We start from the raw sequence: 6,075 nt of genomic DNA, 5'->3' as shown, positions 1-6,075 counted from the left end.
TATTGTGTCAACAGCTCGGGCCTCAATAAACTGTGGCATCCCGGCTGGAGCTGTCCCTGATTCTCCACACATTTGTAACTCGGGGTAAAACAGATTTTCCTTTTTTTTTTTTTACGAGTGTAATTATTCAGCCTTGTTGTCCAGTAAGAAAATGTGTTTTAAAAAAAAGAAAAATCCCAGCCTTGCTTCAAAGGTGGAGAAGCTCTCTTATATTATTCCATTTCTTCTTGACAGCTTCTCGTCTCCGTAATAAGCCACATATCAAAAGGCCATCTGTGAATACATTAAGTCCATCCACTTAGTATGGATGCCATGATGACAGGCCGCGTAGCGGAAAAAAAAAAAATCAATCTGCACAGCAGCAGCAGGTAAGACATGGTTGGACACGCACAGGAAATATGCTGAGAGAGAGGAAAAGAGTGATTTAATTAGCTTGACATGTCAAACGCTGGAACCTCCGAAGGTGATTGAAGCTAATAGAAAATCAGATTTGTTTTTGATGACTGGGCAATACTGAAAATCTGGTATCTGAGATTATGCTAATTAAAAAAAAAATGTACCCAGTACTTTGTGGAGATGTGTGTGAAACGTTTCCTTTTAATCTTGAGTTAGATACAAATTAGTGCTTGGAGTTTTGCATTAGAGACTCTCAGGTGATTCACAATGTGGAGAGGCGTCCGCTCCCGGGTTAGGAAGTGGTATCAGGTGTGTTAAAGGGGCTTGAACAACTTCAGAGGACTTGGAGAAGAAAAAGGGGTGAAAAAGAGAAGAGTTTCAGTCACAAGGCTATTTTCAGCACAGTTTACAGAGCATGAAACCATAGAGACTTAAATAGGCTGTCACACACACACACACAGGACCAGCCAATCAGGAGTCAGGTGCTATGAGGCAGAAGGTGTTTTCAATTAACTTATTAAGCAGTTTGATTAAAATACCTAAAACAACAGACAGTATACCTTTTTTAACAGAAAAGCACGAGGTTAAATATCACAAATGAATAAAGATGTGTTGTGCACACTGTCATGGCTTACTGGGACACCAACGAGATCAGAGCCCTTGTTAACGTTATTAGCAACACATGTGCTTGACAAGCCAAGATGTTTGCTGCAAATGAGGCCTCTGTATGTGTATGTATACGTGCATATACACATATATATCAACAGAAATATACAGGAAAAAAAATATAAATAAAAACAATCTATTTAGAATTTAGACAAACGGACACATTTTTTTTTTTCCTGCTAGGTTTTACAGTAGCTTCAACGGACCTTTTGATGAGCACACTGCATGGACAGATACACAAATGCAATGGGAATGCATGCGCATCTAGACATGCACACGCTTTGATAATACGATGATAACTCTCAAAATATCTAATCCAGAACTCAGCGCCAACCAAGATTGTGATCGCTTCAAAGACATGCAAAGAGGCCAGAAGGGTTTTTTTTTTTTTTTCCCCTGTACCAGAATGAAACTTTTCTTAGGTGCTGATACGGTGCTGCGGAGAGCAATCTAACCAAACTGCCACAGAAAACCAAAAGCGGGGGAAAAAAAATGGGTGGTGTTAAAATGGTTAGTGAATAGACAGGATACAAACTCCAGCCTCACAGGTGGAAGACCTGTGCCTAACACATTCGGCCACAACAGCTGATTCTTGATGTGTCACTCTTTCATAAGCAGGCATGATGATCCTGGGGCAACATTCATTATGATGTTCCAGGAACAACGCTATCAGATACAGTTGCTTCCCTAATGTGACTGATTGGGTTTGATAAGTGCCGCTTCTCTCTCCTACACCACCAACCAGCCGTTTCCTCACAGCACACGCAAGGATGATGATTCACATGATGTCCACGGTTTAGATTTTTAAAAAAAACCTGTGAGGTTAAACCACGTGTTCCAAGACATTAATAGAAATAAAATATGAGTATTATTGGATCCAATTTATCATTCAGAAATCCGTTGCTTTAAAATGTCTGACAGCGCAGAAATTAAATCACTTTTCCAGAAGATTTGAACACTTATATCTAAATCTTCACTTAAATAATGATATTCAGGTGGGAAAGTTTCAGCCATTTGCACTTCAGACTCTTAAAATATTCCCCCTCCGTGAAGAATGGCACTCCTTGTTGAATGGCTGGCCAAGCGCGGCTCCACACTGCAATAAATTGAAGCCATGGATTTCGAGTTAAAGCCCAAATCCCTGGATTAAATATCGCACTTTTTGCTGCGTCAGACTGATTGATTCCCAAAGCGGCAGAGAGCATTTGGCCCTGAACGGCAGCGGCAGACAAATTCTTTCTTTGAGCTCACCTCCAAGTAATGCGTGTATTACTTTTTATTAAAGTTACAGGAGCGAGTTGACAGATCCACTGGAAGAAGTTGGAGAAACTTTTTGTAAGCAGAGTTGCTTCCTGGAGGGTTTCTGTCCTTTGGTTTTGGTGCATGTTTCCAGCTGTGAGATCACTGTGAGCATCAGTCTTTCTTTTTCTTTCTTCCCCTCATCGTCTTTTCCTGTTCTGAAGAGTGTCTTCGGCGAGAGGACAACACACACATGCGGATGCACACATACACACACACACACACACACAATGCAGATGCAATCACTCTGTCTGTTCAGCTGCCAGGGCTAAGTGCCCTGAATCTGCAAGATCTCTATCAAATTTGCAGACCCACAGAGAGCAATTTCTCAGTGTGACTGCACGTGCATGAATGTGTGTGTGTGTTTTTTGTTTTTTTTGTTTTTTTTTTGAGCGTGTATCTCTCTGTGTGTGCGTCAGTGTGTGTGTGTCTGTGTGCGTGTGTGTGTCGAGGCCTTAGTCTGTGTACACTCAAGTCGGACCTCTGCCACAGCATTTGTTAGCATTTCTTTGTACTCAGCCTTAAGACAAACATCTTTTGGCAGATCAGATCACATGCTCTGTCTTTTTTTTTTTTAAACACACACACACACACAGAGCGCTGTGGTCTCATGTCCCTGATTGATAAGATGTCTGCTGAGAGCTCTATCTGATCATTTCAACATGGTTGTGTTGACTGTGGCTTTGCCCGGCTCAACTCGCTTTTCTTTTTCTCCCTCTCAACTTTCCTTTTCTTTTGTTCTGCATCACTTTCAGTGTCTCACTTCAACTTCTCCCAGTTTTTGTCGTCTCAATCGTGGATAAAAAAGGAGATGCACTGTAGATTTGACAGCGTTTCTTGCTCCACTTGAATCTGTTCTATTACCTTCCTTGCTGTTGCCAGAGGGGAAAAAGAGGAATATTTATTATAGGTACTTTCAGCTCTCTGGTTGCCTGCAAAGTTAGTCATCTGAGAAACGAAGCTCAGTCAGTTGTTGCTCTCAGCGTAAGTCACTTTGGATAAGAGCACGAGGAAGACGCCTTGGATGTAAATGTTTATGTGAAGAATACAGAGTTGTAATGGATTGCAAGAGATGTGGGGCCAAATGAAAAAGCTGGCAGGAGTTGATTAAATCATTTTTTTCCCCCTCCAGGCTGGTCCAGACAGAATGCAAAGGGTGTTTTAGTAGCGGCATGCATTGCATTTTAAAGCCTCTGAATAAGATACAAGTGTGCTTATTCAGAGGCTTTATGATCATAACTCATGAGAGACAGGAGAGAGGCTGGAATAAAATAAGGATGAGGATGTTGTTAGCAAGCTGCAGCAGCTCAGTCGCTAGAATAGAATGTTGGTGATATTTTCAGCTGATTTACATGTCAGGAGGAGGAGGGGGGCCTGGCGGTGGCATGGCTGCCAAGGGAGAGTCCACTGTTCGAGGCAGCATCTCAACACCTGCGAGCGTGAAACCACTGATACCGTCAACAAGAGACCGCTGTTTGAGATGCCGTTTCAACACTTCTATTCAAGAAAAAGCACTGGATACTTTCTAGACGAGGAACCAATGTTTGAAGACAGCATTTCAATATTTGTAGGCATGAAACCACTGGATACTATTAACAAGAAACCGCTGTTCGAGACGGCTTTTCAATACATGCAAGCACGAAAACCACAGGCTCAACATTTGTAAGCGTGAAACCACTGGTTTGAGCTGCCACTTCAACATTTGTGGTCAATCAACAGTGGTTTCACTCAGGTTTCACATTTTTCATGTACACTGGACATAAACATAACTCTGTTTGGTTACATGACAATTAAAAAACATTTTACTGTAGGTGTCACTAGTGGTAGTATTAAGAAGGAATCTGGGCTGAAAGCGACACATCCAGTGTACCGATTTTCTCCCAGATTGTCTTATTTTCTCTGAAATAATACTTTTACCATCAGCATAAATTAAGAATGACGCTAATGGCATAACATTCTACACAAAGTGGCCTTTATAAAGTAGAATATACCAATAATTAGTCACCTTTAACTCCCTCTCCATCTGTCTTTCCGTCATCTCATGAGTCGTCACTGAACTGTAAACGTCTGCGTGACGCTCTCTATTTGTCTCCCCTCTCTACCTGTCAGTCAGCCTGTCAGTACTCAGTTAACCGCTGCCGCTCATTAGTTTTTTTTTCTGTCTGTAGAAATCTTCCACACATCAGACGAGTGGGTGACTGCTTTCGGCTCTCCTTGTCTGTCAGTGTCTTTCCTGGGCAGCTGCTGGGGAGGGGGGTTGTTTAAAGTGGGAGTGCTGTGAATCATATGTTGCTGCCTTGATAGATGTTTGAGGAATGCCCCAGGGCTATTTCAGTCCCCCCCCCCCCAACGCCTTTCACTATCTTCCCCACTTCTTGTCTCTCTCTCTTTTCTCTTCTCGAGTCCTCCAGTGATAGGTTGACTCCTCTACTGTGACTTTCTCTTCCTCTTTCATCAATCTAAACTCATTCCACTGTGACAGACAGACTGGAGGGATCTCCCTTAAAGGGGCCCAAGTGTGTATATATTTGTGTGAGTGTATATGATCTGCAGATAAACGACCACTCCCCCTTGCATCCGGCCGAGACAGAAAACTATTTCTTTCCACTGTCATAAATCTGCCAGGAAGAGATGTATTTTTTTTTTTTTTTTTACATTTTCTTCAGTGGCAGACACAACTAGTATGCAGCAGCAGGACTGTGTTTTAATAACGACTGATGTTATCACTGATGTTCATGGGAAATGTTTTATATGTCAACATGTCTGAAATTTTTGCAGTAAATCAGGAAATTATTGCGCCTCTTTTTCTTGGCATGTTTTTTTAGCATACTTTTATTCACAGTTTCTAAGGATTAAAAGTCTTCACAAGGAAAAACGGTGAGACAAACCTCTGAAAGCAAAAACACAAACATATTTACACGTCATTAAAAATGTAGATCTACAAAGTATTCCCATCAATGCATTTTATCTAATTCAAGCTGTATTTGGATTAAAAGTAAATAAGGATTCATCCACTGGGAACCATGAATATCTGAGAGAAATTCAACGCTGAGCTATCAAGTGGGTGTTTCACTGGATCACTCAACCTTGAGCCGTAGTTGGCACTAAAGGGTCAAATTCAGGAGATCATCAAAGTCAGTGGGGTTCGTCCTCTGGTGACCATGAATCCACTGGGAACCATGATTGTACATATATATGTATAATTGGACAGCACAACATCAAGTGGATATATTCTGTTGGATAAACGAAAACCTTGACCTGTGGGTGGCGCTAAAGTTAAATTCAAGGGGTTCACTAAAGTCAATAGGATTTATCCTCTGGTGACCGTGATTGTATGTACAAAATTTCTCAGTAATCCGGTTGAGATACTCCAGTCTGGACAAACTGACTAACCACTGTGACATTCCCAGTTTAAAGTAATGTGACTGCACTTGATGAAAAACACACATTTTAACCTCTAACTTCTTATGTGGTTATATTAAGCATCTTCGTCCGTGTGTGACTTTGCTGAGGAGACTATGACGATGTAAATGTCTTCATCCAACCGCAGTCCCTGTCCTTTGAATCGATACAGCAACAATGGAAACACTGCATCACACACGATGCTTCCATGGCTTAGAGGAATGCGTCTGATGTGAAAAACATTAAGTCATTTGTCTGCAGTGGAAAAAGACATGGGCAATTAGGAAATATGCAGTGCAATATCAGATAAAG

This window comes from Acanthopagrus latus, chromosome 14 (genome assembly GCF_904848185.1).
Source record: "Acanthopagrus latus isolate v.2019 chromosome 14, fAcaLat1.1, whole genome shotgun sequence".
Taxonomy (NCBI): Eukaryota; Metazoa; Chordata; class Actinopteri; order Spariformes; family Sparidae; genus Acanthopagrus; species Acanthopagrus latus.
The sequence above is the reverse complement of the archived record's forward strand: the minus strand, read 5'-3'. Positions refer to the sequence as shown.